This window comes from Vombatus ursinus, unplaced genomic scaffold (genome assembly GCF_900497805.2).
Source record: "Vombatus ursinus unplaced genomic scaffold, bare-nosed wombat genome assembly UNPS02014794.1, whole genome shotgun sequence".
In the NCBI taxonomy this organism is placed as follows: domain Eukaryota; kingdom Metazoa; phylum Chordata; class Mammalia; order Diprotodontia; family Vombatidae; genus Vombatus; species Vombatus ursinus.
Genome location: NW_020954572.1, coordinates 26,244,640 through 26,256,842, shown reverse-complemented (window position 1 = coordinate 26,256,842; position 12,203 = coordinate 26,244,640). Strand labels below are relative to the sequence as shown.

Genomic DNA, 12,203 nt, shown 5'->3' with positions numbered 1-12,203 from the left:
CTCTTCAGCAACTCCTGCAGTTTGAGCCTGTAAAGTCAGGGGTCATTTGGAGGTCAGTGCCAGTTGGGGGCGACCTTTTCAGCCAATGCTGGGACACCCAGGGCAGAGGATAAGGTAACTGCCAACCATAAACTGAGGCACCTTTCAACTCACCAGAACGGGAGGGGGGGGTTGCCTCAGGTACACATGTTTAATATTAGTCCCAAAATAACTTTTTAACATCAGGTAGTGGATGAATCACAGGAATGCGAGGGGAGAGAGTCAGTTAGTTACTTGGTTAAAAAAAAAAAAAAGGCCTGGATCTAATTTTGTTGGCAACCCAAAAATAAGTGCCTACTTCATGTTACTTTAATGTTTAATAATGCCCATCAAATATTCATGTGCAGACTGAAGTAGGCTGATAAAAAAGAATCCACTTTATTTCTCCAAAGTTAATGAAAACAAAGCAATTTCTGCCACTTGGCAGGTATACCCATCCCTATACTGCTGAGAAATATGCATTGCCCAGTGTGCAATTTACATAAAGATTCAGTAACGCTGTTTTTAGCGTGCGTGCATGTGCCTGGACGCCACGCCAGAATACTGTTGGGTGATGGCTTACAAATAAAAATCACGTAGAACAATAACAACTTTTAAGATTTTTTTTTTACTTTCAAATCTTGAGCACAAATCTGCCCTAATGAAGTTTGGCCTTTCGCTCCCCTCCTCTTCAGGAATCTTAGTTTGCCATCATTGTGCCCCCACGGTCCCCTGCTACTGCTACAGTCAAGAACGGAAAATTCAATTTTGCCTGACCTTACTCTCATACTTCTGCTGATTAGCCAGCAGAATCCCAGCATTCTTAGCTGAGCGTCAAGGAGGCACTCGGAGCTCGGCGCTCCTACAAGGTTAAAGTCCATCACAGATGAGAAAAGACAGTACACATTTATTTGTTTATACCTGCAGTAAGCGCTCTAGTGGGAATTCCGCTAGACAGATGCCGAAATGCTGCAAGAACACCAAAGGGCTATTTTGCATATGGTGTTTGTATCCAAAACCTTCTTGATTCCTTAAGAAAGTATTGCTCAGTTGTAAAAAAAAAAAATGCCTTTGGATTGGCTAAGGGGAAGCTTCGGTGATACAAGTTAAAAACAAAGAGAAAGTGCAAACTGCATCTCTCTCCCTTCCCCGGCTTATCTTGAGATACTGGTGGTGATTTCAACCAGGTGGAGGTACATCTGACCCTATCCCTAGGACTTTCAGCAATGTTTCCCTTCTTCTAGACAAAGGGTCTTAGATAGGAGCTAAATTTCTCACCTTTTTCTATCACCTCCGTAGCTGTGCCAACAGAGAACTGACCTGAACCTTTTGCATCCCAGTCACCTTTTATCAGCTAAAGTTAAGGCCAATAGAGATTATCAGAAAAGCCAGATAAGAATGTTTTCTCTTCTCCTGGGAGTTTCTAACGGACTATTCAGAAGGGCAAGATTTTACCTCCTCTATGGGTTACTATGTGCTAATCCTGGTTTTGTTTTTTCCCTTTATTCCAACTCCTTGGGTAAAACGAATTGCTATTTTTTCCCTTTTTAATTTCACCCGTTTACTCTTTTATTATTTACATCTGGTAGTTGTTCACTTATTTATGTCTCTCTCTCTCCAGTTCCCCAAAACACTCCCTCGCTCACTGAACAGCAAGGCATCATGGTTCTTAGTTCTCAGCAGGAGAACTCCACACTGTCTTCAAACAAATAATTAAGGGGAAGGTTAAAGGTTCACTTAAAGGTCATTTCTTTGGATACTCCTCAGAATGTTTACATTAGTTAAAAAAAGGGGGGGGTCTGCTCAAAAGGTTTTTTCAATGAGGTTTACACAACAATACAGAACATTAAAAAAGCATTCTGTGTCCTAGCAGGTCTTTATAGGCACACTGAACTTGGAAATGCCACTTCCAGGATTACATTTTCAGCAAGTTACCATGGCATGGCCTTGATGTTCATTAGAAGTTATGGCAGTGGCTTTTTTTGGGGGGGGGGAGTCCAGTTCAGTCTAGTTCTGCTGAGCAAATATGAATAAAAACCATTTTGTCCATAAGATCTTTTTTTTCAAATGATGGAGATTTTGCTCTTGTCCACTGATTCCATTTGGAATTTCCAAAATTGCCTTTCCCCCAAAATGTGATATATTCCCATTGCCATTTCTGTCCAGATTCATAGTACTACCACCTTTCTGAGATGATAGAGGATTTAAACAAGAAACTACTGAGGTAGCTGAGGCTCTTGATCAAGGGATCACTTATAAATATTGCAGATGGTTTAAAAATAATTAGCAATAATATGAATTGCTCATTAGAAGGAAACTTTCATATTTAAAAAAAAAACCTCCATGTTGCCATGGGAGCCAGCAGTCTTTCTACCAGAAAACACACCAAAATTTGCAGTACATTGAAATTATTTTTCCCCCAAGCTAGGTCTGATTTTAATTTGCTTAATATTGTTAAAAAGGAAATTTCTATCTATAATCATGTCATAGAATTATGCCAAACAAGCAAACTTTTTTCCATTTCCTTTGATCTATTTAAAAGCAATTCTTTATATTTCAGCAAAAACAAGGACATTCTGTTAGACTGGTTTAGTGGTAGTAGATGACTATCCAGTTAGATTCCCTGTAAAATTTGTAGGTTCTAATGTGCAAACTATTGAACTTGAACCTTTGAAGGTCCAAGTTCCATTCACATGGAAAAATTCAACTTATTGGTTCAGAAACAAAAGGCTTATTTAAAGAAGGCTCAGAAGGTTTCTTGGACATTAAATGATTCTTACAAAATAACATTTTGATGAGTTAAGTGTAAATGAATCAGACACATATGGATTAAGTTATCCTTGAATTTCACACAGGTTTTACAAATAAGAAGAAAAGAGGGTCTTGGCAAAAACTTTTTTGGATTTTGCCAAACCCAAAACATTTAAAAAATTGTTCAATGCATCCAAGGAACCAAAATGCATCAGGCTTCACCCAACTTAAAAAAAAAAGAAAGAATAAGAGTCCCATCAATTATTTCCTATTAGTAGACTGTTCATTTCTTCTTTATCCAATATTTTAAAATCAATTTGTTATATACACTCTATAATATCATTCTATAATGATCAAGTAATGAGAATTTGGTAGGCCTCCATCTTAAGAAAATATTACATCACTAAAAGGTGGGATTTTTTTTTGGAGGGGGAGATACCTAAAACTGGGTATCAAACAGCTGCTAAGATTATTTTGAGGTTTGTATAGCTTGTGTGAGGTTTTTTTTTTATGAAAGAAGTCCTGAGACTTAGCACCTCGTAACACTTTGAGGAGTACACATTATTCTATTTGTGAGTACAGCACTTAGAAAATTAGCACCCTAACTTGTACTGGGTCCATTGATTTGTATTGTCTCAGATCAGATTCTAGACATTTAGTTCTGTATTTTTAACCTAAGGATACAAGACTGCAAACTTTCTATCTAATCTAAATAGAAGATACTTCAGTGCAGGTGATAGATATTTAAAATAAATCCAACATTGATGTGTAAGATAACCTATTTCTTATAATCTAGTGATGTTCTGAAAACAATACAACTTCTCTCTTCCATTATTTTCCACAGAGGAAACAAATATGCTATAAAAAAAATCCAGTGGTTATCATTGAGAATCATTTTTTTCCTGGAATGCTATCTCCTGAAGACCAATATCCTCCTTAAAGGACAGTCAGACTATATGGCTTAGTACACTTTTCTGCAACTGAAATCTGACCACCTTGGTTTTTCTGTTAAAGAATTTTTCTTTTACTCCAAAGCATATTTCAGACTGACAGAAGTAGGCTTGGGTGTCATTCCTGATTGTAGTTGGGTTTCTTTTCTTTGCTTCCCCCTCCTCCCCTCTCCTTTAAATGGCTGATAAATCCCTTCTTTCTGGTTCACTTACTTTATGCCACACCTGGTAACCAATTCCTCTAGGCAGCATTCCTTTTGTAAGAAAATGCAAGGCAAAGTACTGTCACCTGGAAGTCTTCCAGGCCTGAAGATTCTCTTCAGTCAAGAAAATTAAGACTTGCAGTCATTTTCATTGGAAGGGTTAAGCAAATTGTTGTTCATTTTTGTTTCTTGTTTTTTTTTTCAGTTTTCATGATACCATTTGAGGTTTTCTTGGCAGATACTGGAGTGATTTGCCCTTTCCTTCCCCAGCTCATTTTACAGATGAGGAAACTGAGGCAAACAAGGTGAAGTGACTTGCTCAGGATCACACAACTAGTAAATGTCATAGATAGGACTTAACTGTTGACTAGAGAGGGGACATCTGATAAATGTTGGGGGGCAGTGTAAGGAGATTGCAGGCAGCACAAAAATTTAGATCTCAACATTTCACAAATTAAAATTAAAAGCCTTCACATTCACTCACCACAAACATCCATACACAGAGGTCTCATTTTTTTGTTTGTTTTTTTGGCTGGGCAATGGGGTTAAGTGACTTGCCCAGGGTCACACAGCTAGTAAGTGTTATGTGTCAGAGGCCACATTTGAACTCAGGTCCTCCTGAATCCAAGGCCAGTGCTCTATCCACTGCACCACCTAGCTGCCCCTGAGGTCTCATTTTCAAAGCCTGAAATTGAAGGTTCCAGGAAAGATGTTTGAATTCTGGCAACAGCGAAAGGTTTTGACTTTTTTTTTTTTAACCTTTCTCACACCCCCATAGAGGTAATTTAGTCATTGAGTTTCCTCATTTTTTTACCCCAAGATCACAAGAAAGCAATCCTCTCTATGCTGTGATTCTGGCTAAGAGTGAGACTTCCCCAAAGAATGCATTAAAATGACTAAATTCGTTAAGCAAGTTTGGTGATTTGGAATGAGTGCTGAGGCACATGAACGGCTGGCTATGTGTGCAAACCCATTTTACATCAATGGCTACACAGTGGATCTTCTTAGACAGTTGTATATGTACACAGAAGGCATAAATGAATAGGAATTATATATGCTACATAATGTTACTTCCACAAGCTTTAATTTCCATGAGTTTAGAGTGACAACTTAATGCAGTATTAGATTTGTACAGAAAATTCAACTTATACCACAATTCTGTATTTCTTTTCAAAGTGGGGGATTCCCGCCAACAATACAGATCACAACCAGACTATAGGTTAGAAGGTAAATTCTGAGGAGCTGACTGAGGCACACAGAGGTCCACTGACTTACCCAGGATCACCCCAGTGGTATTTTGACCCATATCTTCCTGCTTACAAGACTGGAGGAAATGAAGACATTTTGCTAGCCAAGGTCACAAATACTTTGCACCTCTATGAACGCATTCTCATTAGGGGAATGTCTACTAGTGAAGTAGACTTCAGGCAAAATTGTAAAGAAGGTAAAAAAAAATGAGAGACCCAAACAAGATTGTCTTAAAGCTCCTTTACAACTGAATATATCCTATTACCCTAAACATTTGTCATTGGTTATCCTCCACCTGCTCATTCAGTATTCTTCTTCTGCATTCAGCACATCCTCTCTTAGACTCCCAGTGCCTACAAGACCATTGGGATACCTCGATTACCTGGCATCTTCTACTGAATTACACAACCCTGGGCCCTGACTTCCTCAATAATGCCATGCATCAGACTTTTCTGGTTTTCTCCTAAATTCTCTCAAAATTTATCTACCTCCTTTACACAAAGGATTGTGTTCTCTCAGAGATGACAGTTAACCAATCCAGTAAGCAAACTCCTGCTGACCTAACAAGCTGAGTGGGATGTTAGGCAAGTCACTTAACCACTCTGGGCTTTAGGTTCCATCTCTGTAAAATGAGGGAACCAGATTAGATAATCTGATCTCTGAGGTTCCTTCAATTGCTAAGATTTCATTTTGCTAATATACCTTCAAGGCAACACTCATTCAACACATCAGGGGCATCTTGTTCACAGTGTCTTAATTCAAAGTGTATTGTGTAACTCTGATGGTGGGAATTTCAAATACTGTGGCAGGTCATCAGGGAGATGTTTGGGGCAGGTGGACTTCTCGTTGTCCTCAGATTCTTATTGTATAGGCTGCCACCTAATCTGCCTACACACAGAGCCAGACTGGTTTACTCAAATCAAATTTAATGCACATGCTTTCTATGTATCCTGAACTCCAAAACAATATTTTGCTCACCTGCCCTAGGCCTAGAACAATTTTTAACAACTTTATTCATTTTTATTACATGGTTATGAACTTCCTGGAGGTAAAGCCAGCTCAGTTAAACATTGCTGGTAGGCTAATTCATTTGGGGGTACATACTCATAAGCCTTATAAAACCAACAATGTGGCTTTTAGGGTGGAGAGAGGAGCAAAAGCTTTTAAGAAATTTCAAACTAGATAAAAAATTACATCTTACTTCTTTTAGAATGCTGAGCAACAATAAACACTATTCCATGAATCTAATCACAGGTGATGGCACATAACAAAACATCCCAGCCAGTTATGGTTTTTCAAGCACTATTACTCTTTGAGAATGCCATCAGATTACTCATATGTGATTATTTATCATAAACTATAAACACACTCTTCTAGAGGTACCTGAAACCCAAGGAGAAGAAACACAAATTCCCTAGCTTCTCTCAACTGGGATCTATCCGTTTCAAGATAAAATGCTAAGTCAATAGACATAAGATGTAGCATATTACCTCAAACCTGTGCTTGATTTATTGCTGATGAGAATCACCTAGAAGCTGAATTACTTTGAAAGTTTTACTACTGATTTTTAAATTCTGGGTTGGTATACCTACCGCTTATAAGAGGTTCTGAAAACAACCTCTTTTCCCAATAACAAAGGCACATGGCAATTTCATTCTGGCCTATCAGCAGGAAAGACTGTAAGCCATTTTCAAATGTATTCTTAATTCCCAAACCTGTTCATTTATTTGGATACTCCAGACCGGATTTTTCAACCACTTAAGTCACCTGACAATCAGTTACAAACGTTTCTGGAGAGTCGCTATTAAGTTTTCGTCATTTACTAATTCTCCGTAAGAGGAGGGAATCCTGATGAATTTAGCATCTGTTTAACTTTTAGGCTCACCTTTGATGGAAGTATTAATTCTCTATCCTACTTCTCAGTGGAAACTACCTAAGCATTAACTTGCCAGGAAAAAAAAATGCACTGAGCTGTTTAGCAATTATGTATTAGATGTGTTTGAAGAGATCAAGGTGCACTCCTATGCCCTGTGCTATGGATATATCTCTGATTAGCTTGTCATCCGCTCTGAAGAAGATGTAGGCTGATTCTCCTAGACTGTAGAGCAGGCCAGCTGTTAGCTGCCTGTCAAGCCCTCAAGTGGACAAGTAGTCCAGGAGCAAAAATGTCACTCCTTTGATCTGGCAAGGAGCAGCTGCTGATTTATAGAGTAGGACTTTGTTCTTCCGTTCTATTTTACTTTCTTTCCTAAGGCAGAACCACAAAATCCAGGAGAAAAAAAAAAGTGCCGTTCCCTGCAACATCAACAAGCTCTGACAACTGCAACAGGATTTTTCTTGGCCCTAACAAAGCTCTCAGGCATCTCCTTTGACGCTCACCTTTTTTTCCCTCCCACTCCCCCCCCCCCCTTTTTGCAATGCGGTAGTTATTGTTTAATTCAGCTTCTGTAAATGGAATGGACTTTGGCCAGCAAGCCTGGGGCATAAACACACCTGTATGAAAGGAGCCTTATTGTAGCAACCATCTACGACCAAGCTGCACATGAACTCCCAGTTCCTGAGTTCAGAAAGAACGCTCCATTTTTCCTGACAGCAAATTTTACCCTAAGTGAGCTTCTATTTTTGGAGCCACTAACCTAACTCAATGACCAAACTTTAATCATTTTCCCCCTCCATTGTCATTAAAATATTTAAATTGAAGAGAAAACATTAATCTGGAAAAAACTTAGTTTTTCCCTGTCACTGAACAGACCAAAATAAAAATAATATGATCTGTCTAATCTTTATATAATTTTCATTCTATGTGGTTAGACAAAGCAGTATATTGGGTACTGGCTTTGGTGTTAGGGAGAATTGGGTTCAAGTCTTTCCTCTGACATGTGCTAGCTGTGTGACTGAGCAAATCTCTCACTGCCCCCACGCAATTCTCTAAGCCTAATAAGGCACAGATTAATTTTTGCTTTGTGTCAGCAGAAGGAGTTTCCACACCATGAAATTACAAGTCTGTCCCCCAATAATAATTTTGATCATTTTAAAACTAAAAAAAGTATTAAAATACTTTAGGAAAAGTGACCCCCAAGTCATCAAGGCATTGGTCTCATTATCACCAACTTATACTGACAAAAGCCTCTCTGAATAACATTTGAGGAAATTACCAAATATGCCACCCACATCTTACTTGCTAAGAATTAATATGGCCTCATGCTCATTATCATATTCTCAAGAGGATCAACCTGCCAGGTCAATGAAGCTTTGTATGAAAGGTAGAAAATTATTTCTGTATGCTGGAAGATATGGTTCATGAATTTACTAGGCAGCATTTTTTTTAATCAACCTACAACATTTTCACCAATTATTTTTCTAGAACTTACCACTTATATACCAGTGATGAATGAATATCTAAAAAATGAGTAAGTAAATAAATCCTTTGGAAACTCAAAACTGGCTAAATCTTCTTTTGTAGAAGGGAGGAAAACAGATGACTTCTGGTCTAAAGATACATGGAAGCATTGAGTTGGAAGAAGACCATGGAGAGCATTTAGTCTAATAGTTCTCAAACTTTTTGGTCTAGGTACTCCTTTACAATCTTGGAAATTATCAAGGAATTCCCAAAGAGCTTTTGTTTATGTGGGTTATATCTATCAATTTTGTTGAGGCATTTTTCAGTTGTGCCTGACTCTACATGACACCATTTAATCAAGAGGACCAGTTAGATACAGTAAAACAAACAGTCCACGTGAGAGCTGATGAACCATGGGGAAAGGGAAGGGAATGTAACATGCATTTATTAAGCAAGTGTATGACTGGCACTCTGCTAAGTTCTTCACAAATATCTTTACAAATATCTCTATCTGGATTAAACCAGATAGTAGCGGTGAGAATGAAAAGGAAGGGGTGGGTGCAAGAGAATTGACAGGGCTTGGAATCTGGTTAAACATGGGAAGTGTATGAAAGATACAGATACAGAAAGGTATCAGAGGTAAATTGGGTTATAGTGGTGCCATTATCAGAAAGAGAATAATTAAAGAAAAGAGCAGGGTTTCCCTCCTACCTCTCCCCTACCAGGTGATGGTGAATGAGATTATTAGTTTTGTTTGATGTGTGATTGGGACATTGGATGGTATCTTGAACACAAAGTTAGGAACATGGGACCTGAGCTCTGAAAAGTGTTCCAGTCTGGTGAGAAAGATTTGGGAATCTTTAGATAAAGTTTATAATTAAATTCACAGAGTGAACACATTTGCCAAGTGAGAAGAGGTGAGCGCCAAGGACAGAATCTTGGGAGATCCTTATATTTATGGAGTAGTGGAAAGATGAGGAGCCAATGACAAGAAGTGGTAGTAACAAACGTAGGAAAAGAATGATAAGAGGGCAGCATCAAGTAAGCTAAGGAAGAAAATAGCATCAATAATGAAGGGATAATCAATAATAACATATGCTAGCAACAGAGAACAATTTGTTTTCAAGCATTTATTAACTACTTAGTGTGCTCCAGGCACTGTCCTAAGCATTAAAGAAGCAAAAAAAAGCAAAAACAGCTCCTGCCCTCACAATGTAATCAGGGAGGGGAAAGGAGAGAGAATAAACAAATAGTTATGTACAAGTGAGATATATGCAGAATAACTTAGAGGTAATCTCACAGGGAAGTCATTATCTTGTGTTCAAAGAAACATTACACAAGTGCAGAATGGGGCAGGTGTAGATAGACACCAGTTCATGAGGAAACAGAATTGAAGAGCAGAGATAGGGGCAGGAGGAAGTTTAGTGGACTGTGAACTCAGTATGAGTCAATGGAACGATATGTTGGCCAAAAAGGCTACTGAAACCAAAGGCTATAGTAACAGAGGTATGGTGTCCAAAATGAGTGAGCAGATGGATCCGCCGTATTCTGCCCTGGTCATACCATATCTGTAGTACTGTCATTAGTCATTGGCCGCACAACACTTGATGAAAGAGACAAGTTGTCATGGCTCTCAAATGCCAAGCCGTGGAGTTTAGTTTTAATGTGATTGAAATACACCGTCCCTGTAGACTCTTGAGTCACATAAAGAAAACTGTGCTTGAGGATGATTATTTCATTAGTTTTATGACTGTAATGGGGATGAGGTGATGGTGATCTGAACAAAAGCTTAGAGTAAGAGGAACATCAAAATCCCAAAGATGTGACGGAGAATGAATTCTTCCAAATTGGGTGATGAATTGGCTATGTGGGAGCCAGAAAGAGATATGAAAGTTAAAAAAAAAGAAAGAAAAACAAGATAAAACTGGACACCTGGAAAGATGATAGCACAGTTAATGACAATGTAAAAATTAGGAAAGAATTTTTTCTCGGTGGTAAAGATATGGATTAAAGATGAGATTTAATAAATTATTTTTATTTTTTAAGATATTTTATCAACATATTAAATTTCCCTCTACTAAGACTCTTCATGGGCCTGGGGACCATCTTTCCTCTCTTCCTCCCTCCCAAATTATCTGTATTACAGGCCCTATATTATGGCAAGCTGCCTGTATCAGAAGAATGTTATTTCCTTTTCTTAAAGTATCCCTGATGAGGGTTCAGTGGCCTAAAAATATACTCCCTGTGGTATATCAACATATAACTTTTAATTGTCAGTAAAATCTTATTTTGTAAATGAAATATTTTTGTTTTGATATAATAGACACCAACAAATCCCCAAATGACCCTCTTCCCACAGTATATTCCCTCAAAAAAGAGAAATGAAATCACCAAAATAGAGTGATTTTTATTAATATTTACTAATATTTCAGTAAGAAAGAAATCACAGCCTTATTTCTATTAGGTCTCATTTCATTTTCTCTCTGTCCAGAGAATTTGTAGGCCCAAATATTGGAGACCTGTGGTCAATTTAAATATAGAATGCCTAATCTTTGCTAACACATGATTACTTTCTTGTTTAATGGTGACTTAGATAAAAGGTTGTTTTTTTTTCAATCATATATGTGAAAATTCTAAGAGGACTGACTATGAACTTGTTAAACAGTACCACAAGGCGATTGATCTTTTTTTTTTTTTAATAAAAGGGCAAGTTTTCTCTAGGTGGTGGCTACTCAATTAGAATAAAACTGATTTTTAAAAATGTTCCACTTAAGAGACCCCCATTAGGTATGATGGCTCCCAAACTGTAATGTCCTTTAAAACCATATTTTACTTTTCAAATTGACTTTTATGGTGAAACAGCTATCCCTTCCCTTAAATTGGTGGTGAAACAAATGGTTCTGAAGTTCCAGTCCTTCAACTCAGGACAAACTAACACAGCATCAGCAACCTAAAAGGGCTGGTGTGGTGGAGGGGGCATGCATGTGAATATCCCCCTATCCCTTTCATTTCCTTGCTGGGTTCCTTTCTCTAAGCCAGCAGGGGAGCTTAAAAAGATCAGATTGATGTTTCCCTGAAGTGTTTGGATGGGCTAGGCTCTTATCTTTATTTCAGTTCTCCTGCTGGTTTAGAAGAAAGGATATAGCAGAAAAGAAGTGGGGAAGATTGGCAATATTCTGAGGACCCTTTTCTCAACCCTCCTGGTCTTTGCTAAGTTGTAGGTGGTATTCTAGTTTAAGAGGCTGAGGTTTTTAACACATTAAAAAAGAATAGTAAATAAGAAAGCTACCTGGTGCTAGCAAATTTTAGCAAATAAGCAACCAAAAAGAAAAAGAAAACCTAAGGTTAACTGGGCACATAAAAGAAAAAGTAATTGTTAAGAGAAATTATTGGAAATTGGAGTATTGGGTATTTCTTCTATTGGTTTAAAAAAAAACATGGATAATGGAATCCAAATGTCATCTAAACAACTCACATAAGTATTTGACAAGGAAGTCAGTAAGAGACAAAATATCCATGAAAAGTACATTTAAAGTCACTTAAAATCCACACATGTATAACACTATCTTAAAATAACTATTAAAATTATTTTTAAATGAAATTACTACTAAAATATACTCTGTTATCATCAGAAGTTAAAAAAATCTATAGCTATACAAGCTTTCATATAATAATAATGAGTAAATTGATCAA

The 12,203-nt window shown here is 37.6% G+C and overlaps 1 protein-coding gene across 9 annotated transcripts in view; it reads right to left on the bottom strand.

The window, feature by feature from the left end:
- MEIS2 (Meis homeobox 2) overlaps positions 1–12,203 on the bottom strand; it is a 225,465-nt gene that overhangs the window by 6,250 nt on the left and 207,012 nt on the right. The gene's annotated exons all lie outside the window — the stretch shown is intronic.